Below are 27,753 nucleotides of genomic sequence, written 5' to 3' on the forward strand. Positions count from 1 at the left end.
AAAAAAGGGGATTGTATCTGAACCTGGTGATCTATTACCCACAGATTGCTTTTCTTTTTTAATATTTGATGAATTCAACATTAACTTCCAAAGGTATTCTTACTTATTTATGATTCTTCCTGGCCTTCCCTCTGTGGGTAAAAAAATGTTTCAGTGACCTTCTTTTCTTTTTTCCTTTGGCTACCATATCAATAACCATGAGTTCTCTGCTTGAATTAGAAAGAAGGAGGGGGGGGACGGGGAGACAAAATCCTTGGTTTAAAATAAACAGTCAAGCAAAATACATTTTTACAAAGTTGTTTGTCTTTATAATGTTGTTATTGTGTGCATTGTGCTAACAGACTTTCTACCCCTTCAGCCAGAACTTTTGTATTACTCTATCTTTTATGCAGTTTTCATATTTCACTTTGTATCATTTATTTGTATGTATTCTCTCTGCTTCATTTCCAACTAGGCTGTCAACTCTGAAGATGGAGAAATCAGATCATATACATCTTTGTAATCCTCTCAGTACCTTGGCATTGACTTTGCCAATTCTAGGAACTTATTAAGTGTTTGAAGAATTGTTCCTTAGCCTTTAAACCTGTTATGAGAAATTTCAGCAATATTGTCTTAAAACCGGAGTTTAGTAATTCCTGAATGAGGCAAACTGAAGAGTAATATCAGTGTACACAGTCAATGACCACAATATACAATGACCACAAGATAATCTTTGTTTTATTAGGGTATCTAGAAATCTTTTGTGTCTTTGTACCATTTGTGAAAGTAGTCTAACTCAGGTCATAGAAGATCTTAGAGTGGGAAAAGGTGAAACCTATTATTATCATCATAATAATTCTATTGAAAGAAGTTTTCTTCCTAGAATATTTGTCAACAGAGTTGACCTGGATAATGATTCCAAGGAACTAAGGAAAATTCTCATCTCTACTACTGAATTAATGGCTGAGGTAGTGATATTATCTTAGATCAAGGCCTTTTAAGGGCAAACCAGGGTCCAAGCCTAGCTAAGAACAGAAGCACTCTTTAAACAGCTTAATCAGCTTGTCCATATAAAAGTTGAGATATAGAAGTCCATGTGTGAAGTTCACATCACCTAGCAAAGGACTGTACTAAGAATAATTCTTCTAATTCACACTTTTTCTTCCTTAGAGATCTGAGGGAATCTACCATCTGGAATATAACCCTATCCTATGTCTTTTATATTATTTCTAATAGAAATGACTTTGCTGACTAGGAAGTGTTTTTCAAATGCATCATCATTGATAATACTACTGTATTTTATTTCATTACTAAAAGTCAGGGTTTGTAAATTGCTTTCTGTTTCTCTGCAAGGGAATTCATCCTATCTTTTTTTGGTCTTTTAAATAGCAGTAATACAGAGCTTTCTGATGTGAATTTTCTAATACAAATTGATATAAAATTTTATGAACTAGACTGAATCTGGGATATCCTTTTTAAACTTTTTTTTTCAATTAAAAAAGCCTTATTTTTCCTTACCTCTCACCTCCCCTTCATTAAAAAGAAAAAAAAATCCCTAAGAAATATTTATGGTTAAGCAAAACATATTCCTGCATTAGCCATATCCAAAAAACTGTCTCAATCTGCACTGAGTCTGTCACTTCTCTAACAAAAGTAGGGTAACATATTTGATCATGGACTCCCAGAAATTGTGGTTGGTCATTGCAATTAATCAGAATTCTTAAGTTCTTCAAAGTTGTTTGTCTTTACAATATTGTTGGAGAATATCCCTTAACAATTTGCTTAACAGCTTTTCTCCTCTAGCTTATCAAAAGTAGAATTATTCTTTCTAGAGATGGTCCTTGGTATTACTTTTTTTTTTAATAAAGAAGGGAAATAATTAATGTAGGAAAAATTAAGGAACAATTGTAAAACCCCCAAAAAACCAAAACTAGTTTATCAAAGTTCTAAATTTAGCTTTTTCTGTTAACCTAGTATCAATGTGAGGACAGCCTGAGATGTAAAACCTGTTTATGGTTTAGCTAGATGCAGCTTCTAGCTTTACTTCAATGCATCAGACTTTAAAATCTTAAAGTTAGGAGGAACCTGAGAGATGATTTAATTCCAGTATCTCATTTTACAAATGAGAAAAACTAAAGCCTTCAGACATAAAGCAACCTGCTAAAATCAAGTTAGTAGTGGAGGTAGGACTAGAATCCATCTATTATATTAATTGCCTATTGTATATAAAATATGATTCCTGGTCTTATGTTCATGTTTCTCTATTACCTTTTTTTTTATACTTCAATGAGAGTTGCTTTCCATGATGTCTCTTTAAAGCTCAGGGATTTTAAGCAAGAATTCCCAAGATCCAGGAATACAGTTTGGAGGTTTGAAAAGAAGGTGAACCTTAGGTGTGAAATTAAATGTTAAAATTAAATCTACTTCAACTTCCTCCTTTTACAGATGAGGAAGCTAAAGCCTAGAAGATTAAGTGACATGCCTGAGGATATATATATAGGTACAAAGTGTCAGAGTTAGGATTTGAACTCAGATCACTGGATCTCGCATTTAAGTTAGCTGGGCAAACTAATAATGGGTACGGTAGCCAGTGTTTAGAAAAGAACATGAAGGAATGCTTAGTATTCCCTCCTTAGTGTCAACTATAAAGGGTGAATATTATGGTTGAGACTGAAAAAAATCTAAATTTAAATGGTCGCCTAGGGAAATCCCAAATAATAAAATACCCAAGTCAGCTGCCACATTTTTAGGGTGTTTTAATTACAACAAGAGGAAGAAAATATTGAGAGAGAGAGAGAGAGAGAGAGAGAGAGAGAGAGAGAGAGAGAGAGAGAGAGAGAGAGAGAGAGAGAGAGAGAGAGAGAGAGAGAGAGAGAGAGAGAGAGAGAGAGAGAGAGAGAGAGAGAGAGAGAGAGAGAGAGAAGAAGAAGAAGAAGAAGAAGAAGAAGAAGGAGGAGGAGGAGGAGGAGGAGGAGGAGGAGGAGGAGGAGGAAAGAAGTTTAATTAGAACCACTCTGACTCAGGCTGAGCCAAAGCGGGCGTTAAGGCCTTGGAGAGCCAAGGCAGGGAAAGGGATCAGTCCTGATCACTCACATGACCAATCTGAAGAAAAGCAGTCTGCGGGGCTCCTCCGACCTCAAGCTCTAGCCTCGAACTGACCTCTAGCCCTCCTCACAGAAAGTCCCAAGAACTCCAGAGGCTGTTCTCTACCTCACTTCCTGTGTCTCGCATGTGCCAATGGTGGCTCGAGCTTGACCTAGCACCACCCAAAGGTCTGTCCTTTTTTTGCACATGTCTGTTGAAGGCCATATTCTCAAATAATTAAATCTTGAGTTTGCTGCAGCCCTTCCTAATCTTGTTACACTGAGTAGGGTGGAGAATGTAGTTTCCAAGACCTGATTCTGTTATTTAAAGTATATTATTGATCAGGAAATAGCTAAATCTGATCTTCTAAAGAATGGTCTGAATAGGGTGGAGTAGTTTTGAAATGCACACAATGCCTGTTACTTCCAACTATATAGATGTTTCAATATCACTTCAAGAGTAGGTACTTGTTCTGTTGCTTATTAGTATTAATCTCAGAAATAAGCCTGAAAAATGGGTGCTTGTACTAACTGTTTATTTGTTTTATTCTAGTTGAGAAGGAGAAAACCTAAGAGAACAAAGAAAGATACCTCTTCAAGAAAAGGTAAGAAAATTGGTTATTTGGGACAATTTAAATCTTATTTAAATAAAAGAAATGGTGCATGTATAAATACTAGGATCCTTTTTATATGACTTCGGTGAGGAACAACTACCATCTGATGATTTATACATTTTCTCTTACCTACCATCTGAAAGTCAGTTAAAGGTTGAGAAATCCTTGGGCATATGACCTTTAAATAGTTTATAATAAATATAAGAACTTTTTATCATATCTTAAAACTGAAAAATACTTTGAAAAATTATATTCTGTTGGATTTCAGTATATATACAACAGGGATAGCGACTGGACTTGTGAAAAACTCCCTCTATTAATATGAGGTTTGGGGGCACCTTCTTTACAAGTTATAGTTGCATAGAATTCCTTAGAGCACTAAGGACTGAAGCGACTTGCCTAGGGTTACACAGCCAGCATGTGGTTGAAGGGGGGACATAAAACCAGGTCTTCCTGATTCCAAAGCCAAATCTTTAATACTATACTGTTCTATTTCCAGTGTATCTTTTTCTAGTTCTCTCATTCTGTTCCTCAGTCTGCTGGAATTTGTTCTTTTTTAAAGCAATGAAAATGGTCAGTCAATAAGTAACTTTGTAGTCCTAATGATTGACATACTTTGTTTTGATATACAGATGTCCTCTACTTTTTTGAATCCCTGACAATTTATCCATTGGCTTTTTCTCATCTTACAACCATTATGATAATTATATATCTTGGAAATTCAGTGGAATCTATTATATAGTGTTTTAATGTTTATATTTTAAAGCTTAGAAAGTTGAGAAACATGGAAGTGTTTTGCCTGTGTTTTATTGATATTAAGGATGACTAGAATTCACAACCATAATTTTGAAGACTTTCCTTTGCCTATTGTTTCAAAGCCCTGCCTTTGCCTGTTTTCTTGCCTACAATACATTCTTTTCTGTCCTTTAGTGCATCTGTTTCTTTCTCTCCAACTATGACTTATCTGAAGTTTATTTATTAGATTTATAGGTTTTGTGAATATCAAGGAGTTTTCCCATTTATTTAGCTCAAGATAAAATATTAACTGACTTATTAGTGTGCTATATTTGTAGTAGTAATGGAATGCTCCTCTATATGTCATTAGGGAAATAATTTGGTAATTGAAGTGATGTTTTAGCTATAGAAACTACTTTTCTATGATTCTTAAAATAATGAACATCTTTCATTTGATCAATACCACTTCCTTAGGTTTCTATGAGCAGATTTCTTCTCAGGAGATTTACATATTACAGATCATTCATTTGTTGGTGATATAGAGTACTAATTCTACTGTCTTGCCTTTTGTTACATGGTAACTCTAGGACAAAACATTAAGGTTTATTTCTCATAAGTTTGAGAACTGAATTGTTCATAAGGAAACAAAAAATGTTTTTCCTTATCCAGTTTTGTTCAAAATCAAACACTGATTTGATAAATATTTTTATTTTCTTTTATTTTTTAAAACCCTTACCTTCCACCTTAGAATCAACACTATGTATTAGTTCCAAGGCAGAAGAATGGTAAGGGTTAGGCAATGGGAGTTAAGTGACTTTCCCAGGGCCACACACCTAAGAAGTGTCTGAGGCCACCTAGGACTTCCTGTCTCTAGGCCTGGTTCTCACTCCACTGAGCTACCCAACTGCCCCTGATAAATATTTTTAGCAATCACAAAAGTAATCATATAATCTTTGAAGTCTTAATGCAATTCAGTACAATCCAGTAAGCATTTATTAGGTGTCTTACCATATGCTTTGGACACAGAGACAAAATGAAGATTCGTCCCTACCCACCTACTTGTGGGATGTGTGTAAACAGACAAATCTGTGCCTAATAATTTGAAGATGGAAAGAGCATGAACATCTCTGGGATTAAATGAGTTTCACTTTAGGAGATAGCACGTGACCTGAGCCTTAAAGGAAGCAGAGGAGGTGCTTTATTCTACAGATAGGGAGAAGCACTGTAAAGACCCAGAAGCAGCAGATGAGCTGCTCAATTTTGGAAGTGTCAAATAGGCAATTTTAGCAGAAACATGGTACACAGAATGGAATGTCTAATAAACTGACATATAGGTTGAAAGTGGATTACGCAAAGGCTTTAAAATGCCAAAGGAGGAACTTGTCTTAACAAACACAATAAAGAGCCTCTTAAAGTTCTTATGTAGGGAGAGGAGTTAGTCATTATAAAAATTAAAGTTGATATACAATAACTTCAAATATTATATTTTATACAATTTATTAATAATCACTAGAAGTAAAAGAATAAAAAGGTAACAAAATAAAACCACATGCCCATGGCTAATCTACCTTTTCAAACAACCCACTCCACCAGTGTCCCAACCCAGGAAGAAAAGAGAACTAAACACGGAACTCCATGCAATTTATCTGTCTATGTCAGCATGTAACAACAGGAATTGAGTGGTCTCCTGGGCATTGTAGTTCAGAGGTATAAGATTTCCAATTACACATGCCCTCCTGAGATCCCTTGGAAGACTAGTCTCTCCAATGGATCTTGTAGACATAACCAACTTTTAAATTACAATAATTTGGGGATAAAAAGGAAAGAAAACAAAACCAAAGATTGCTAGGCTCATTGAAAAAAAAGCCAATTAGGGGGCAGTCTCCTTCAGCAAAGGAGTATATATATTAAAAAAAAATGCATTCAACCCCCCACAGTTCAAATCACCACATCCCAAAGTTCACTGTGGATCTTCTGGTGCAGCATGAAGGCATTTTCATGGCGCCTTCTCCAAACAGTTCACTTTCTGGATTTGGAGAGGAAGCAAGTTTCTTATCCTGAAATTACTCTCAAAAGAATTTGAACTTTGCATTATAGGATAATTACACATTCCCCCCTGAGGAGGATGGTGAAAAACACAGGGATCACTCAGGGATGCATAGCTAAGTTATGAGGTATATGAATCAATTGGAAAGAGAAATAAAAAACATTAAAAAATCCAAATAAAAGAGAAAAAATAAATTGTGGATGAAATATAAAATATCAAAGTCTTATGTGTAAATATTCTAAGTAAAGAAAAATAAACCTTTAACAGAGGTCCTTGAATCAGGGCCCAATTAAAGTGATTTATGTCCCACAAGCCTGTAGTACAAAATACAACGATATTGTACTTACCCATTGACAGCCAAGACTACAGGAAGTTGCCATACTCTAAGAGAGAAAAAGGGACTTGATTTCAGCAGCAAACTGGGAAATAGCATTCCATGGTCTGATTTTACCTATTCTCTCAGGGATACTGGAACCAGGTTGGTAGCCAAAGTGAGGTGCTTGATACGATGTGGAAAGGGCAAGATCTGCCTCTGACATGTCAAAACAGCTGCAACCATGAACCCCAAACAAGTTCAAATCCTCTTGTCTTGGCTCAAAATTTCATCAATCCTACTGGGATTGGTTGGTCTCTTTGACCTTGTGCTCAATTAGCACTATGCAGGTTAGCTTTGTGGTTCTTTGGCGCTGTGTAGTGGCTCTTTTTGTATTCCCTTTTCCTGGAATCAGACACAATTATTAAGCAAAATCCCATAATTTTTAAACAATGAATGACAGGTTTCTATAGTCTAAAGCTTTTGGGTATGCATTGACACTAAAGTTAATAGACATTTTAAATTTATCCTAGTACAAAATCAAAAACTTCTTAATACTGATAACATGTGCTTCGAGTTCAAAAACAGAGAGGAAAAAATAAAAACTCATACTATATTTCATATACAAGGAAAAAACAATAAAAATGTTTTAAAAATCAAAAATATTTCTTAAAATCAGTGACATACTGTGTCAGCCAAGGAGAGGTAGAATACAAAGGTTTCTCTCCTCAAAATGAGATTCATTTCCTTTTTAAATCTGTCCATGATCCACAGTGAGTGCAAATGACAAAGTAACAGCTTTATTAAGACAGTAGTATAACAGGTAATGCACATCCAAGAAGTAGCAAAATTCCCCAAAATTATAATAGCCTAGTTAATGACAATAGCAAACAAACCCACCATTATTAGGATTCACATGAGTCTGCTGTGTGACATTAAAAAAACAAAACAAAACAAAAAAAACCTTAGAAGCTAATGGATACTTGTCACAAGTTTTACAGCTATAGCAAATCTGTCAACCTTGGCTGAATGAGATTTGTTTTTGTTTTTGTTTTTAAACCCTTACTTTCTGTCTTGAAATCAGTACTGTGTATTGGTTCCAAGGCAGAAGAGTGGTAAGAGCTAGGCAATGGGGGTTAAGTGACTTGCCCAGGGTCACACAGCTAGGAAGTGTCTGAGGCCAGATTTGAACTTAGGATCTTCTATCTCTGGCTCTCAATCCACTGAGCTATCCAGCTGCGCCCCCCCACCCCCGCCCCCAAGATGTTTTTAACAAAATCTATTACTGCCATCATTCCAAAATGTGGCAGAGGAGCCCAGAAAGAAAGGAAAAAAAAACACAAACCTCTGTACTGTTGATGAAAACTTTTGGGTCTAAAAAAGTCACTGAAATTTAGATCATTCTGGTAGAAAGGTAGTGAGGCGAGAGATTGGCCAGCAGCCCTCGCCCACAAGAGGAAAGATAGATAGAGGTTTATCTCTGGGGGAAACAAGGATCTGAAGCTGGAGGGATGGCAAGAAAGAGAACCAGACATCGAATCATATATAAATTGAGCTCCACAGACTTAAGCTCCGGCCTTCCACTTCATAGATACATGAGACAGTGAGAAGACCACAACATAACATCATGGGCATCAGAAATAAGCTTAGAGATCATGAGAGACAAGCCACAGTCCTTAAACCCGTGCTATCAACATGGACTGTTACGGCTTAATGATAGGGATAAGAGCAATAGAGGTGAAAGACGGAGCATGGCCAGAGGCCTGCTCCCTGAGAGAGAGAAAGAGAGAGAGAGAGAGAGAGAGAGGAGAGAGAGAGAGAGTAGTGTGATATTTCAAATGGTTGAGGTCTTAAACTATAGTGAGTTAAAATGGTGGAAGGTATAAATTGTGATAGATATAAGAGAGGGTGAGTAAATTTTCCCACAGAAATATGTTTCACTACAGTGTCTTGGTTTTTAAATCAAATATAAGGTGGTCACCAGGGAAATATTCCCAATTATTCAAATACCCAAGTCAATTGGGTTTTATAGAGATTTTAATTAACAATACAATGAGTAATCAAAGAAAGAGAGAGAGAGTAAGAAAGGAATAAGTATGAAAGGCCTCAAGCCAATATGGCCTAGACCTGAGTCTTAAGAGAGAAATCAGTCAGTTTTTTAACACTCACCACAAGGTCTGTCTAAACAAGGATTCTAGTGACACCAGGCCAGCTCCATCTCAGCTGACTTCACCAGAGAACCTTCCAGCCAGAGACTGTTCCAAAGGGCCTTTCTCTAGAGCCTCTCTCAAGAGATTCTTCCCAAGCTATCCTCATCAGAGATCCTCCAAAAGGAATATCCTCAAGAGATTCTGCTTTTTCTTATATAGGGGTTTTTCTCCCATGTCACTTCCCCTAAGTCCCTACATCTACCAATCACTGTAGATGCTTTCCAAAGGATTGCCCATCTGAATTCCTGCTAAGTCAACCAATCTCCTCAGTAAGTCTGAATCAGAAAAAATGCTGCTGTGCCGACCAATCTCCTCAGTAAGTCTGAACGAGAGAAAACACAGCTGAGTCAGCTAATCTCATCAAGAGAAAACTTGCCCAACCCTTTTAGGTACCTAGCATCCCATTGTATCGATTCTAAAAACAGGCCTGGCTCAAAGAACTCCTTGCCTTATTATAAGCATGGGTCCAAGTACTTTCATTGTTTAGCAAGGAGCTTTCTCTCCTAAAGCAGTCTTAAAAATGGGTAGAGTAGGGGTCCTCCCATAGCAAGGAGTTTTCTCCCCTAAAGCAGTCTTAAGTACAGGTAGAGTAGGGGTCCTCCCATAGCAAGGAGTTTTCTCCCCTAAAGCAGTCTTAAGTATGGTTGGAGTAGAGGTCCTCCCATTTCTGATCCTGGCGAGTTCTCACATCAAAATGGGGAATGTTTCTCAGTAGGGAATTTGTTCCAATTAAGAATTCCCCGATGGGGAAATTTTTAACATTCACAAGTCTGAGAGATTTCAAGATTTACAGTAGTCAGGAAGAAAGATGAGTGGGTAAAGCCTGGGCTGGGCCTGTGGGCTCGTGTATTTATTGATTATCATATGCAAAGATACATAATACATAGTAATTAATGACATAGGGGATTATCATTGGTAGAAAGGTAAATTGTCATAAGATAAGGGCAGATCCTTCTTCAGCCTGGGGAGAACAAAGAAACCTACTTTTGCACCCAAACTAGTTGGGATCAAAGTTCATTGCCTTACTGGCCGTGCACCGGGCAGAGAATGCGCTCTTCTCAGGCCTAACTTTATGACTTAATTATCTGTCTTGAGTAAACACAGCTGTGGACTGCTATATCTCCCCCTTTTTGTTTAACATAAAAACATAGGAGTACAATAACAAAAGTGTGACAAGATTACAACTTTAACAAATATAGTGGTGCATAATCATATCTTGATTCAAGAGTGAAGATCAAATCAGATTATAAAACTTTGATATAAAAATTAAGTGTGACCATCAGCAAAAACTGACTTAGTGCTCAATCTAAAAGGTAAAAGTGATTTTCTCATCTACTTATCAAAAATAAATGTAACCTCCGTGATAATACTAAAAACATTAAGAAAATAATTTTCACTGCAATGATCCTGGTTGGATGATGTAGAAGTTTCGTAGCTCACAGGACAGGTGCAATAGACAATCATGCCACCCTCCACAAGTCATGACTATAAGAAGTTGTCGGATCTCACAACAGTTAACAAAAAGACTATCTGTGGAGACGAAGGATAGATCCTTCCCTTCTCTCATACTGATACTGCATCTTAGGGATCTATTCGTGCTCACTTCCAGATGTCTGCCACATAAAAACTGGTTGGAAGTTCAATGCCAGAACGACCAGTGAATGAGAGCGTCAGAACACCATGTCCCTGCATCCCCAACCTTAAACATCCATCTCACATGGAAAATGCATCTGCGTGTGGCTATGGCTGTCTGTTTCATGAAGAAACCTTTATTATGATTCCCTTTATGTGCAATCAGACTCCACTTACCAGAATAGTCATCTGAAATTTAACAAATACTGTCAGGTTCTCGTAATCTCAGACTTTTTGGGTGCCTGCAACAGTAAAAATTCTTGCACCTTTGTAATCCAGGATCAGAGCATTGACAGTACTTGCCATGTACTAAAACTTTTGGCCATGGCTGTGCCAAAGAAAAATCAAAATTGAATAATAGAAAGTGAATCAAAAGTGTTCTAAAAAGTGAAAATACTGGCACCTTTAAGATTCTTCTCCCTTTTTTTTTTGTTTGTTTGTTGGGAGAGATCCCTTCAAAGAAAAACATCCTCTCTGAACAATTCCAGAGGATCATGTACATAACATACAAAATAATCTGAGAAAATGATACTGGGAACATGATCCCAAAATTAATACCAAACTTTTAGACTCTTGGCTCACTTTATGTGGTATGGTTGAAGTTGAGCCAATATGTAATATCAGAATTTACATTCCAAATGATTACTAATTCCTAATCTAAATTGACCAAAATTCGCCTTGTACATGAGCATAATTTTTCCACCATTAAAAGCTTTGTAGAAACATTAATACAACAATTACTGTGAAATTTTTTTTTTACAAATACCAATATTCCCATACACATTACATTCTGATTTGCAGTGTAAATACCCAGGATGATGATAATGAAGTGACATTTCAAGTTCTGACTGCATATATCTTACATCATCCTTAGTTAAATTTCTGCTTGTCTAAATAAACTCATCAGTATGATAACCAAGCATGTAACATTACCAATGTTTGCAAAATTCATTCCACCAAACTAATGTTTGGGTAAATAGAAGCTTAAGTTGTTTTACACGTAGAAACAATTTCCACAGGTTCTTGTACTTATAGAATTTGATGTAGCTTTTTCTTTCCTAGTTGTCAATGTATAATATTCAATGTGCTTTTTCTACAAGCTTATCCGTACCTATTTTGTCATATTTTCAATACATACTCCAAAAAAGGGATAGACAGGGTTTCAGGAGTAATGGTTAACAATGGTATTAACACTTAAGTACACCCATGGTGGTCGGCACGTAACGTCCACCCAGGTATTGCCAGGAACATAATCTTTGCATGGATGTAAATGATCTTTTTCAATAACTTAGGTTCCTGATTAAAGATTTCATAGTGCATTTTGCCTGATCTCTCATCCTTTTTTGAGAGTAACATCAGGATCATCTGTCCATTAAACATGCCTGTACAGCATTTTCTGGTTAGCACCTCATTTTTGTTGTTAGAGGTATCAGATCTATGCTATTAATGAAAGTTTTCTATCTCCTGCTCTTTGGAGGGTCATACCAATGTCTATACCCTTGTTGATAATAGCATTTCTTGCAATATAAGTAGTAGTTTTACAATGCATACAAAATAATTTCCTTTTGACAGTATCATAGACATAAAGGTATACATTAATGTCTAAACAATTGTAGCTATTTTGTTTTGATTCCATAGTAAAGACCTTGGAGTGTGGGATTTATCTGATGTCTTAAACAGACACAAGTGTGGTTTAGTCTTTGTGAGTTAGCATACTTGCTATTGGTCTGGGTACAATATATCAATGGATGTCAGCATGACAAGTGTCCCACAGTAGCCTAATAGCAAATGTCTCTAATAGTGTAATGTCATTGTTCTGGAGTGATATTAGTCACCAGAGAAGTGTCCTTCCAGAGTGCCTGGATTGTGGCTGGCATGTAGTTAGCTGATGTCAACAGCATCTGTCTGCTTCTCTTCCTGGTCTGTGTCAGTTGGCATGAGGTGCGTTGTGGGTGATCAGATGTATTCACTATCTGTAAACATACAAACAAGACCTCGACCCAACATTATCATCCCCTTGGGTCCCTTACAGTCTTAATCTCTTATTGATATTCAACCCAATTCAGGTATATATCATACAATGTAATCTTTAACCTTATATTCAAACTGTTATTGCAGTATTAGTTCATATTCATTTTAGGGTGAGGAGGAGCTAGATGGTTAGTGATACCATATCTACCCTTTTTTCTTATGAAAGTTGAAATGCCATAGCTTAACAAAATTGACCTTTAGATAAGTGTGATTCTAATAAAGACATGCTGTTGTTCGCAAATATAATGGACCTTTTAAGACAATAATCATATATACATTTTGCATAAGAACAACAGTTTTGTACTGCAATTGGACAGTATTCAGTGTACTGTCATAACATTCCCAATTGTACCATTTGATATTTGATCATATTTGGATAACGTGGAACAATTCCACTAAAATAATTGTAAGTCACATATTGTACCAATACCATTTGAAATTTTCAGGTATGTGATAAAGTTTGATCTTATAACAAATACCCATATATTTGTAACACAGAATATCTGTCAGTGACTTAATGATATTCTTCTGTAGGCAAATTGTTTTTCATACAATTACATGTGTGTGGATAGTGTGTTAGACCTGCCTATAGGGCAGTGATGATCTTTCCAGCTCATTTGCTGTTTTTCCCAATGTCCTGTGCCAGACACCTCTGCAGTCTGCCCTTTTTCTGGGCAAGATGCTTTCAGTCATCCTCCATGGACTTCACGTATCTGAGAAAATAAACAGAAAATCTCAACCCCAAATGAAAGCCTCATTGGGTCCTACAAAGTTAGAAAGTAACTGAACATATATACCTTCAGTTTTTGAACCTTGGGGCTTATAAATTCCTTTGAGCTCTTTTTGCTATAGTTTGCATATAAGCCATGAGCTAACCAATTCAGCCCATTTATTGCTGTTAAAAGCATTGCCTTTCCAAGATGTTTGGAATAGACAACTGTGCACAATTATTTACAAGTTCTGTAAACACTTTGCTCACTTCTTCACTTTGAGCTTAAACCCATAAACCAGGAGAGTAAGTATCTCCCATCACTTCTCACAGTTCAACCTTTATGCTAGGAGCATGTTGAAATGCATCCTTTGCTCCAAAATATGTAGTAGATATCTATCAGGGGTGAAATTAATACACAAACTTTTGCATTGTCAAGCAACATCACTTGCTTGTACAGGATATAGATGTACAATAGATTTGGCCCTCTGCTAGAGCAGAGAATGCTAGTAGCTGTCTACTCAAAACAGCAGTTTCACCTTTGACTTTGCAAAACAGCATGCATAGATGTTTAAATATTTGCTTTTTCAAACTAATAATCATAAAAACATCATACCATAAATTACGTATGATTTTACCAACGTGTGCTGTGATCTTAAGTATTTGTCTATTTGCACACAATTTTTGCTTTTTGCAAAATTTTATCTTGTGCCATCATTAACATTATAGCACTGTCTTATGCTGTAAAAGTATACGGAGCATTATCAAGTGATTATACGGGTGTTACTATTTCTGAACTATAACAGTTAACTTCATAACTGAAAAGATCTTGATACTATGACTAGAGTTATTAATTTTATCTACCAATTTTGTAAACCTTCACTGCAAAAATAGATCACATTGAGCAGGTAGTATTTGAATTTGTCTTATATTAATATTATGCTCAGCTTCAATATCTGTAATTTGAGTGAGTGGCAGTATTGCCTATTTTAAATCATTAATAAATCATTTTACTGGTTAACAAATTACTTAATAACCTTGATAATTAACTACTGGTTAACAGATTGAATCCTTTCTACTATGTGTCCACACTGCTGGGAGTGTCTCTCATTTTTCATAATTGAAGCCATACTAGTTATAAATCATTTGCTTTCTGGATACAGTTGCATTAATATATCTTATGTAAAGTTTCTGAACTGCATTCAGGTGTTTTAACTAATCTCTGCCAAATTTTTATCTTGTTGCTCTTATGTCCTGCTTAAGAGATTTTAAATAATTCCCACATATTTAAAATTGAAATGTATTAGAAATTTCTTTAAAGCATACACTAATTCATGCTTGTCATAGAAGCAATTACACCTAGTAATAATTTGCCTTTTGATGATATTCAGTGTTTGTGATAAAAGTTTGTAATTTCAGTTGCAGGAATTCTGCCCTCTAGTTGGCTTATGTAAGCCTCGTGGCTGAGAGAAAAAACTTTTCCATGCAGCTTCATATCTAATCCCAAAACCTTAAAAAGTCCTGTTTGCACCTTGGTGGTTAATTTACAGTTAACATTTCATTGCAGAGAAAACATCTCTTGTCCCGATATTCTGTAGCATATGCCCAAAGTCAGATAGAGATTTTTAACTTATTAACTTTTTCTATCAAGAAATATAAGCAGACATTCCTTTACAATTTTGCCATGTCCAACCCAAATTAGAACAATTTAATTTTTTAAATTTTACTTCACTGTAATTTCATCCTGTCATAATTATCTTTTTAAAGTTAAATATTTTTTTCCTGCCTTATTAAAGCTATACAGACTTTGTAACCTCAGGAGATCCAGGTGGAGGAGGGGTGGCTACAGCATAGAATTGCACTGCCAACTCCTGATCCATTGGGGGGTGGGGGGAGTGGCATTCCTTAACAGAAACAGAGTGAGGAGAGGAAATTTCTGAGCTTTTAAATTGCTCTTTTGTTTATTTAAATCCCAGGAGCTCTAGGCGGCTCCTGTCTGTTCCTGCTTTCAGCTTCTGCTGAAGCCCTGGGAAGTGCTGTGTTTTAACGCCTGTCCCTTTGAGTCTGGGGTTTGCACGGCCTTTTTCTCTTTTAAATCAGAAGTTAGGATAGATAGAGGAACTGAACACATACTTATAAACGCCCATAAATTAACAATTACTTGTCCGATCCGGTGCCCCTCTCTCTTGTATTTTTTTGGTTTTTGACCAATCAGGTCCCACTCATAGCAACGCCTTGAGTTTGGCTTTTGAGACCTTATTCCCGCTATTCTCAATGAACGACATTAACAGTCTGAGAGAGCAAGGTTAAGATGACGAATTCTGTCCCATCCCTGACCGAAATCTTACCCTGGTAGGTCACTCCAAAAGGGAAACACTTTTGAGCTTCAGTCATTCGTCCTTTTTTCTTCCTCTTCCCCCAATTCTCCGGAGCACTCCCTGAAAATGTCTGTGTTAGAAAGGAAGGGTAGGAACCCAGGTTGGGCGTCAGATGAGGTGAGAAACTGGCCAGCAGCCCTCGCACCCAAGAGGAAAGATAGATAGAGGTTTATCTCTGGGGGAAACAAGGATCTGAAGCTGGAGGGATGGCAAGAAAGAGAACCAGACATCGAATCATATATAAATTGAGCTCCACAGACTTAAGCTCCGGCCTTCCACTTCATAGATACATGAGACAGTGAGAAGACCACAACATAACATCATGGGCATCAGAAATAAGCTTAGAGATCATGAGAGACAAGCCACAGTCCTTAAACCCGTGCTATTAACATGGACTGTTACGGCTTAATGATAGGGATAAGAGCAATAGAGGTGAAAGACGGAGCATGGCCAGAGGCCTGCTCCCTGAGAGAGAGAGAGAGAGAGAGAGAGAGAGAGAGAGAGAGAGAGAGAGAGAGAGAGAGAGAGAGAGAGGTAGTAGTCAGGAAGAAAGATGAGTGGTAAAAGCTGGGCTGGGCCTGTGGGCTCGTGTATTTATTGATTATCATATGCAAAGATACATAATGCATAGTAATTAATGACATAGGGGATTATCCTTGGTAGAAAGGTAAATTGTCATAAGATAAGGGCAGATCCTTCTTCAGCCTGGGGAGAACAAAGAAACCTACTTTTGCACCCAAACTAGTTGGGATCAAAGTTCATTGCCTTACTGGCCATGCGCAGGGCAGAGAATGCGCCCTTCTCAGGCCTAACTTTATGACTTAATTATCTGTCTTAAGTAAACACAGCTGTGGACTGCTACAGGTAGAGTAAGCTGAAGAGTTATAAATAATTTTTTAAAAAATTTCGAACCTACTAGGCTGCACAGAAGGAAAATCCTTTATACCCCTAAGATGAGATTATAACCCATTACAAGGTAACTAAACCTCTTGGGCATCTCGCTCTCTTTGGTGTGAGACTATAACAGTTAACAGACCTGTCTCCAAAATGTTCCACCCATTTCACATAGAGCCAAGTACTAAATAGTGAAAATCACTTCCCATGTCTCATCCATTATATTTTTAATAAATTCAGAGATAGGGAAATATAATACTGCTATTGGACTTCTCTTCAACTACAAATGGATGCTTATCCCTTGTTACAATTCAAAGGTACTGGTACCAGACATCTGAAGACCCCTTAAAAATCTATTTAAATTCTTAAGTCATTAAATTCTCCAAAGGTTGTTAACCAGGTTGATGGAGCTCATCCATCATCTATGTGATAATTTAACAAAAGCAAAATGGAAGAAAAGGCAGTATAAACAACATGTGACCTCAGTGGATCTGGTGACAACCTCAGTATCCCTAAGGACCTATGGTTTTTGCCACAAAAGAGGGTTTTTGGAAGATGACTATGGGCTTATACAATGATATTTTGTTTGGTACAGTTATAGGGGAAAGGTACAAATAAAAATAATGTCACAGAATATATCTAATAGCCAAAACACAGTAGATTAAAATGATTCAGTATGACAGAATAGTATTGATCAGATTAATATATGAATTTAAAACAACAAAATTAAATCGTAAAGCAAAAAATCAGCAAAATACAATAAGATAAAGAGACTTCCATAAATAATGGAGTCTGAAAAGGCTTAAAAATTTCACCTCCAGACTCTAATAAAAGTTCCTTCCCTATCCTTTTGTCATCCTTCCCTATATTTTGTCACACCTCTGGGACCTCCCTTAGTGAGGGAGAATTCCTTGCTGAACATAATGTGGAGGAATCCCAAATTGGATGTATTTTAGAGACTGGGCAGGCCCAAATGTCAAGGGGTTGTAGGGAGATGAATTTCTTCCCTGAATTGTAATTGCAAGATAATTGTAAGGACCAGTGCACCCAGGAATGGTAGGAAGAAAAAGCATCCTAAAATTGGGAGCTGTTTGAGATAGGCAATGTACTACTGCTCTCTCATAGAGTAAACCATGATTGCAATTCTACTTCCTGTTTAGAAGAGTAATTTTCCTTCCTCTTCCCCTAGGGGTAAAAACACTAGGGGCAAAAACGCTAGGGGCTTGCTACTTCAGTTCTCTCCCCCACAGGCAGAGCATGGAAACCTATCTGGGTTAGCCAAACTAGGGTAGCAGTTTGTTCCCCTGGTGAAAAAACAGCTGGCACAGGCTCGAAAACCCACGTGGAGGATGGGGGTGGGATTTATACTTCACCCTGGGAGTGGGGGGGGGGGAGGTGCTTCTAAATGACTCTCAAACCCTCGACCAATCTGCACAGACTGCAGTAGCTCACAGACTGCAGAAATGGCAAGGAATTAGGAGGCTAATTATTGCCTAAGGAAAACACACCTGGGCTTCCAAGGCAAGCCATAAGCAAGCACTCATCTGTTAGCAATGTACTTTACCAGCTGCCCAGAGAGTGGCTCCAAGGATTCCCAGATTATGTGTTCTAAAGACATGGGCAGCAGCAAGCAGCAGCAGCAGCAAGAGGAGCAGGAGTGGATGACTGGAACAACCCAGGGAATTAACAGCAGCAGGAGGCTGGATTGGCAGCAGTAATGCCAGAGGCAGTAGCAAGGAATGCTGGCTGAAGCAGATGGGCACGAGAAGCAGCTTGTCCCCTCTTCCACCAAGAGCCCCTGACTAATTCACTCAAACTAAAGCAGCCGGGAAGGCAGGGCGATCAGGAACAATGGGGAGGGAAAAAGTCAGCAGGAGCAGCACAGCAGCTCTGAAGAGAGTTTGGATTTGGGGTGGGGTGGGGGAAGCCATGGCAAGAGAAATGTGGGCTATCTTTAAAAAATTTGAGAATTCTTTCTCCAACTTCTGTGGATGCCATCATTGTAAAAATTAAAATTAATATACAGTAACTTCAAATATATTTTATAAAATTTATTAATAATCACTAGAAGTAAAAGAATAAAAAGGTAACAAAATAAAACCACATGCCCATGGCTAATCTACCTGTTCAAACAGCCTGTTCCACTAGTGTCTCAACCCAGGAAGGAAAGAGAGCTAAACATGGAACTCCACCCAATTTATCTCCTGTCTACATCAGCACAAAATGACAGGAAGTGAGTGAGCTCTTGGGCAGTTTATTTCAAAGGTATGAGATTTCCAATTACACATTATATGGTCAGACTTGAGATTTTGGAAGATATGAGAGATGATAGAAATACAGAAATATCCAAAACCACATGATTATCTCAGTTGATCCAGAAGAAAAAACTTTTAACAAAGTACAACACTCATTTAGGATTGGAACCCTATGAAATTGAAGCATTTAAAAAATATAATAAGAATATTTAAAACCAAAAGCAAGGATCATATGTGCTTTGGGGCTATATTAGAAGTTTTCCCAGTTTGCTACAGGAGTAAAATAAGGAGGTCTACTTTCCTCATTATTATTTGATATAGTTCTGGAAATGCTAACAATAGAAGCAAGACAAGAGATGAGCAATGATGCAAGCAATGAGTATGAGCTTGGACAGACATTGGGAGATAGTGGAGGATAGAAGGGTCTGCTGTGACCGGTAGGGTCATGAAGAGTCAGACACAACTGAACAACAACAAAGAATGTGCTAGACATTTTGCTAAGCAATTTATAAATAGTATTTCATTTTATCTTCACAGTTACCTTGCAAAGTAGATTCTATTATTATTATCATTTAACTGTTGAGGCTACTGAGGCAAAATGAGCTTATGTGACTTGTCTAGGATTACACAGCTAGTAAGTGTCTGAGGCTGGATTTTAAACTCATGTCTTCTTGACTTTAGGCCTAGCTATCTCTAATGGCATATACAATATGTCATAACAAAATATACATATAATAATAACAAAATCCAAAAGATAGTAACAGAAAAGGAAATCTCATTCTATATAACTACAAAATGCCTCAAGTATCTGGAGAACAATCTTCCAAAACACAGAAAATACTCATATGGATTTAATTACAATATTTTTCTATTCCTTAATGAAATGAAGAATAACTGAAATAGCTCTAGGAATACTCAATGCTCATGACTAGGTTGGGTCAATAGAATTTTAAAAAACAATACTATCAAAGTTAATTTACACTTTTAATGCTATACCAATAATATCAGAAGGATACTGTATAGAACTCAATGAAATAATATCAAAATTCATTAAAAAAATAAAGCATCAAACAAAGGAGCATGAGCAATTTTAGACTTCAAACCATATTATACTGGTCAGCAGTCATCAAAGCCAACTGATATTTGTTTAAAAATAGATAAATTAGTGGAACAGATTGGACATAGGAGAATCAGAAAGAATGAAACCCAGTATCCTAATGTTCAACATAATTATTTAGGGAAAGCTCTCTGTTCATCAAAAATTACTAGGAAAACTAGAAAAGTTTGGCAAAAATTAGATTTAGATAAACACCTTATACCATATTTTATAATATATTCTACGTGAATATGGAGATACCAATATTAAAGCTCATACTGTATAAAAATTATAAGAAATAAATCATCTACCTTTTACAGTCATTGGTAAGAAATCAATTCTGAAACCAAACAAGAAAGAGAAAAGCCCTTGTAAAACAAAATTAAGAAGGTAAGAAGGAAATCAAATGGGAAAAAAAAATCTTTTTACCATATTTCTATAATAAGGCTTTAGAATCCAGGCTATATAAGCAATTAACAGACATGTATAAGATCAAAAGTTATTCCCCAGGAAATACATGATCATAATATGAACACATAGCTCTCAAAAGAACTGCAAACTGTTAACAGCCATAAGATATAGTCCTCCACATCACAGGTATCAAGAAAAATGCAACTCAAAATAATCCCAAGATTTCACTTTACATCCTGAAAATTGGAAAAGATAATGAAAGATGGAAATATTTAATGTTGAAGTGAATGATGATGATGATGATGATGACGACTACAATAATTAGCACTTATATCTTGCCTAGTATGTGTCAGGAACTGTTCTAAGTATCTTATAGATATCTCATTTGATCCTTACAATAATCCTGAGAGGTAGGTGCTATTGTTATCCCAATTTTGTGATTGAAGAAACTGAGGCAAACAGGTTAAGTGACTTGCCCAAGGTCACCCAGGTAGGAAGTGTCTGAGGCAACATTTGATTCAATGCCTAGTGTTCTATCCCCTATGCTACCCAACTGACCCCCAAATCCCTCTTGATTAGACAAAAACAAATTAAAATATCTCCAGGGTACCACCTTACACCTATCAGATTAGCTAGATTGACAGAAAAGGTAAATGATAAATGTGAGGAAAAAAGGGACACTATTGCACTGTTGGTAGAGTTATAAATCCAACCATTCTGGAAAACAATTTGGTCTATGCCCAAAAGGCTATAAAACTGTTTACCTTTTGCCTCAGCAATACCAGTACTAAGTGGTCTATATCCCAAAGAGTTGTTTGTTTGTTTTTTTTAATAAAAGAGGAAAAGGACCTATATGTACAAAAATATGTTTAGCAGTTCTCTTTGTGGTAACAGAATTGGAAATAGAGGCATGCCCATCAACTAGCTAATAAGTTGTATTATATGATTTGTGATGGAATACTAGGAACACTGTTGTCTTATTAGAAATGACATGCCTGATGCAAAATGAAGTGAGCAGAACCAGGATAATGTTGAATACAGTAACAGCAGTATTGTAAGATGATTGATTGTGAATGACTTGGATATTCTCATTAATATAGTGTTCCAAGACAGTTCCAAATGACTCATGATAAAAAAAAAATGCTATCCACCTCCAGAAAAAACTGATAGTATCTTAATGCAGTTTGTGGCATAATTAAAAACTTTATTTTTCTTTGTTTTTGTTCTATTTTCTTTTACAACATGACTGCTATAGAAATATGTATTTCATGACCACACATATATGTCATTGCTTGCCTTTTCAGTGGGATAGGCAAGGGAAAGAAAGAATTTGGAAGTCAAAATTTTAAAAAACAAATGTTAAAATTTTTTACATATAATTGGAAACAGATTTTGAAAAAAGAAAATAGGATAAGCAAGTGAAAAGAAATGTAGTTGAAAATAAGGAAAGCAGGCTAGTGACGTAGAAATAGAAGCTTATTTGAACGTGTTAAAGTCATTTCAGATGCAATCTACATCAATAGTGTCAAACATATTGATTTAGAAAAATACAAATTAACTTAGTCTTCGTGGACCTATATTCTATCTTAAAATCAGTTCTAAGTACTGGCTCCAAGGTAGAGGAGCAGTAAGGGCTAGACAGTGGGGATTAAGTGATTTACTTGGGGTCACACACCTGGGAGGTATCTGAAGTCATATTTGAACCCAGAACTTCTTGTCTCTAGGCCTGACTTTCTATTCACAGAGCTACCTAGCTATCCCCCCCCCCCTTCATTTTAATCTGTTTTAGGTTATACTAAGAGTTTGACCTCTGATCTACATATATGTACATAATCACTATTTAGATAAACTGCTATCAAAGCAGCACTTGGACTTGTAAAACTAGGACCTGCCATGGAACCACATGTTTTTAAATCCACATTATCCCCAGCTTTCAGGTGAAATATATTTCATCTTCTCACATAATTAGCCTTTCTTCTACTATCTCATTCCTAAACTTATTAATATGTTTTTCCTGGAAGACTCTCCTTCATTTCTTCCTTTTTCCCATCTACCAGATATCCGAGTTTCGTTTCCTACTAAGTAGATGAATTTCAAAATACAGAAACACTACCTTGTATAAAATCTGAGACCTTTAAAAAGAAGTAAAAGGGAAATATGTAAATGAAGTTTCTGGTTTTATCCTTGGGATTTGCCAAGTTTCTGAAGTATTTACAGTCCTGTACTTTGAAGGAGTTCTCAGTGTCTTAGCAATAAATGCGAATATAGCCATAAATAATTGTTTTATCTTACTTTTTATTGTTATTTTCTCTTTCTTATATCTCCATTGTGTCTCATATATCCTTCCCTCCCCTCCAACCCTAAGGAGCCATCCTGTATGACAAATGGTATTTTTTAGAAGTAAAAGAAAAAGTCAGCATTAGCTAATCAATATATTGAATAAGTCTAAAAATGTGTACTGCATAACTCCTGTGGATCTCCCACCTCCTGAAAGGGTTGGGTATGTCTTCTCATATCTCTTCATTTGAATTATATTTGAGTTTTATAATTTTTTTTATATTTACTTTTGATTTTTTTTTGGTGTGTTCTTTACATTTGCATCATTACAATTATTGTATATATTTCGGGGGTAGGGATGCTGTTTACTAAATTCTGCATCAGTTCATATTGATCTTTCCATGGTTTTCTGAATTTATCACATCATTTCTTATGGCACAGTAGTATACCATTATATATATTATATATATACATACGTATGTCTTAAGTTGTTTTGTCATTCTCCAGGCAATGGGCAAATATTTTTTTTCAAATTCTAAGCTGTCACAAAAAAAAGTGATACTACAAATATTTTTAAGTATATGGGGACTTTTCTCCTTTCCTTTCCTATTAAAAGAGTTAGCAATATTGCAATTATTCCTAGAGAATCTCGAGGCTAATCAGGAAAATCAGGTATCACATTTCATTAGGAGTAGCTATTAGCATTTTTTTATTCTGCCTTTGAGAGGTTTTGTTTTTATATAGCTAAAGCTAAATTCAACAGAATTTCTATATAATAATAGGAAACAAAATGCCAAAAGCAGTAATAAAAAGGGAAATCCTATTCCAAATAACTATAAAAGGCATTAAATATCCGAGGCCTAACTTCCCAATGCACACAAAAAGAAACCTAAAAGAGGGAAAGGACCCATTTGTATGAAAATATTTCAAGCAAATCTTCTTTGCATTATCCAAGAACTAGAAACTTAGGGAATGTTTTTCAACTGGGGACAGAACAAATTATACCATATGTACACAATGGAATTCTTTTATTCTGTAAGAAATGAGAAAAAGGAACTTTTTTTTTTAAAACCTGAGATGAAGAATGAGACGCTTTTTTTGTAACTATAAATGTAGGAATTTGTTTTGTTTATGTAAATTTGTTACCAGGTTTTGTTTTGCTTCTTTCCCCCTTCCCCACTCCATGGATGAGATAGAAAGCCACATGTGCTAATACATTCCTATAGTGCCTGCTGCTGAGGAGGCTGAGGCTGCTGGTTCACTTGAGTTTGGGAATTCTGAACTTCAGTAGAGTTAAAGTCAATCAGGTGTCCACACTAAGTCCGGCACCAATATGATGAGTCCACCAGGCTGCCTAAAGAGAGAGGAACCAACCCATATTGGAAATAAAACACTTCTTTACTAATCAGCAGTAAGATTGAAGCTGTGAGTGGTTACTGCATTTACAGTCTGGGCAAAAGAAACCTTAAATCAGGGGAAAAAGGGTTTTTTTTTTTTTTTTAAATCACACACGCACAAATGTGCATGCAGCAGAAAATAGATGGGAGGAGGAGAAAATAGATAACTTCTTCATTGAAAAAAACAACCTGTTGGGGGGCAGTGAGGTGGTTCAGTGGATTGAAAGCCAGGCCTAGAGACTAGGATGTCCTGGATTCAAATTTGACCTCTGATACTTCCTAGCTCTGTAACCTTAGAAAAGTCACTTAGCCCCCATTTCCTAGCCCTTACCACTCTTCTGTCTTGGAACCAACACACAATATTAATTCTAAGACCGAAGGTAAGAATTGGGGGTGGGAACAAACTATTTTAACCAAATAAAAAGAATGATCAAACAGCATTAAAAGCAATTATAGAATCTAAATATCTGGACCATTTTCAAGAATAAACAGTAGCAAAACAATCTTATCTTTGCTGGAAACAGTATAAATTGTGTCTGGAAGTTGGTAAATTCATAGTAATGATTGATAGAATGTGACAAGTATAATGCATGTCATCATCAAGAGGAAAAAAATTTCTTCCAGCCTTTCTAAATGATTGACCACCATTATAAGATGATTTTAGCATTCAGTTGTGTATGACATAAATACAAAGCACTGTATAGAATTAATCCAAAGACATTAGTCCTTGTATGCCCATCAAGATATGCATAAAAGACCAAAAGAAAAGAATAATAGTGTGTCATTTACAAGATTCTAAATCTTTTAAAAGTAACCTGGAAACAAAGGACATACTTGTGAATTTTAGATTTTCTCCACCCTGATTAGTCTTTAAAATCCTAGCAACCAGGAATGTATACACTCCTACTTAAGGATTAAGTGTTGAGGAGGATGGCCTATGGCAGACATGTGCTAGCAAGTGACAAATAAGAAACAACTGACAGACCCCCGGGCTGTCCTAAGTCAAGCTTAAGCTACCATTGATACATGTAAGACACAGGAAGTAATGTAAAGAACAGTCTATATATTTCACATCACTTCCTCTCTCTGGGCTCTCTCGCAAAGACGTGGTTCTCTCTCTGGCTTGTGTGGCTTGTGGCAGCTTGCTGGGCATCTTGGTGGTTTGGCAGTTTGCAGCTTGCTGGTGAGGTGACTGGAGAAGCTCTGTAGCGTGGGTTAGGTGAGGTGTCTTCCCTGAGCGACCTGGGTGAGTGGTTAGACTGATTCCTCCTTTCCATTACCTCTTAAAGCACTATCCTCTTAGGAGGACCCTCATCTCAGAGTAGACCTTATGGCTGGAAGCCGAGCTAGTTTTAATCTTCTGAGGAGGCCTCATGGCTGAGTTCTCTGAACTTTCCTTAGCTTAGGCTAGGCTGGAGAAATCTTATACCCTTTTCTCCCTCTCTTCTTCTTAATTTCTTCCTTTTATTGTAATTAAACCACCATAAAAATCCCAAACTGACTTGAGCATTTTATTGGGATTGAATTAATCCCTGGCAACCACTAGTATAATATATTCAGTCAATAATCCCTAATTTTACCCCTTACATACTTTAAAGTGAGAAAATGCTAATAATATCTGTTTAAAATAATTAAATTGAGATCAATGTCTGCTGAGCCTTTTTAAAGAAATAGTTGGGTGGGGAACTCAGTCTAGCTTCAGATGATGAGTTTTTACAATATTTTAATGGAAAAGAAAATTTACTATACAAATCTACATCAGTATACTTGCAGGGTTTTTTTTTTTAAGTCTCCCATTCAAAAAACAATTGATATCCTATTTTGTAGTATTGTCAGTCATCATACTCTACACATATTTAGGTATATAAGCTATGGCTTCAAGTAAGGTGTAACTTCTATAAAGATAGTTGAGTGGTGGTTATAAATGTTGACTAGTCCGTACCATTCTTCTGCCTTGGAACCAATACAATCAGTATTTTTTCTAAGGCTGAAGGTAAGAATTTAAAACAAACAAACAATAACCTCTACTCTAGTTAGTGTTTTTCCCACATTCAAATTATCATGTATTTATTTATCTGTGTATAACATATATTGTTATACACCTGACACCCAGCTCTCACTTGTGGCTCCCAGTAGCTGCTAGCATGCAGCAGCGGCCACACCCCGGGCAACGGCTTCGACAGGCCGGCCAAACCTTGTGAGGGTAGCCATCGGGTCGTCGACCCCTGGTGAACCAGGGCTTTGCTCACCCAGCATGTGAAGACTGCTTCGGCCGAACAGACAGAAGAAACCAATAAGAAGATTCAACGGCTGAGATGGCGATGCAGCAAAGCACTGTGGAGTGCTCAGGGCGTGTTGGAGCACAAAAGACAACACGGCCATCCAATGCAGCTGAGGAAGTCTCCAGGTGTAATGACTTTTCGTGCCACTGGACCCAGGCTTCCAACGCCAAGAGAGTGGGACTGTCTCTGTGCATCGACTTTTCCACTTGAATCTCCTTCAGGCACAAGTATCTTTGTGCACACTCATCTATACACCATAGATGAAAACACACAAAGACAATCGTCATTCTCGGTTACCGAGAGACTACTACTATAACTATAACAGTGCCTGGCACATAAAATGTTTATTGAGTTGAATGGATGCTGAGTAAGGTAAGTAGAGCCAAGAAAATAATATATACCATAGCTAACATTCAAGTAGGGTTCAAACGTAGAGATATGAGAAGACATCCCCAACCCACCAATTCAAGGAGGTGGGAGTGTCAAATTGTTAAACATTGCATATGTTTTCCCAGCTTTCTTGATATATTGATCTGCTGTCCTAAGTTTTTTTCCTCCCCCTCCCCCCAAAAAAGTAATATTTATCATACGGAATGGCTCTCAGAGAGGGGGAGGAAGAGGAATACATGTGATACTGGGTAATGTAAGAAACAGGAAAGTCATTAAAAAAAATCTTTTTAATATGCAACCGAAGGAAATTTTTGTCATTAAGCCTTTTCTTGTCCCTTCCAATTGCTAGTGAATACCCCACTTCCCACACTACCTTATTCTTAACTAATTTGTTTATATCTAGATTCACTTTTTATCTATACTGTTAAACTTATAAAAAACACAAAACTACTAAAGTAGTCAGAAAAATCCAAATCTTTATTCAGGGAAGAGATAGTGTTCAATATTAGTCCACCACAAAGTCAAGTGCCTAAAACCACACAGAGCCAAAGACTTGCACTCTGGCAACAATATCTCTGAGAGGATCACTGCACTAGATGATCCTCCAAAGAACAATAGAACTTGGGGTACTTATATACCATTAGGGGAACTAATGACAGGGAAGTATGATTGATTGATTGATTGATTGACTTTTACCATGGCTACAAGGAAATGGGAATCCTGAGATAAGGATTATTAGGGAGAAGCTGATGCTTTACAATGGATACAAAAGGGAAGGGTCCAACTGAGGGCTGGGCAGTTGGAAAGGACTTTGATACAATGGGAGAAACTACCAGGACAAAAGAGTATTTAACATTTAATTTAGGTCTTCTAGTTCCATCCAACTAGAACTATTTAAGTACCTTAAGGTCCATTGTTCAATCTGAAATGGCTAAATCTGAAATTGAAATTCACCTCAGGTTCAATTCTCTAGGGAACTGGGGCAGAATTGGGGTCTCCAGATTTTAAGTTGACAGTACT

At 36.7% G+C, this 27,753-nt stretch overlaps 1 protein-coding gene across 3 annotated transcripts in view; it reads left to right on the forward strand.

Moving 5' to 3' along the window:
- FAM118B (family with sequence similarity 118 member B) overlaps positions 1 to 27,753 on the forward strand; it is an 83,370-nt gene that overhangs the window by 13,559 nt on the left and 42,058 nt on the right. For 2 of the 3 annotated variants that reach the window (XM_007495092.3, XM_056794580.1), the window contains exon 2: positions 3,616 to 3,667. The gene's annotated coding sequence lies outside the window, so the exon portion shown is untranslated. Of the gene's footprint in view, positions 1 to 2,349; positions 2,373 to 3,615; positions 3,668 to 27,753 lie in introns of those variants that run through there. The other variant, XM_056794581.1, reaches the window with a different exon arrangement.

This window comes from Monodelphis domestica, chromosome 4 (genome assembly GCF_027887165.1).
Source record: "Monodelphis domestica isolate mMonDom1 chromosome 4, mMonDom1.pri, whole genome shotgun sequence".
Classification (NCBI taxonomy): domain Eukaryota; kingdom Metazoa; phylum Chordata; class Mammalia; order Didelphimorphia; family Didelphidae; genus Monodelphis; species Monodelphis domestica.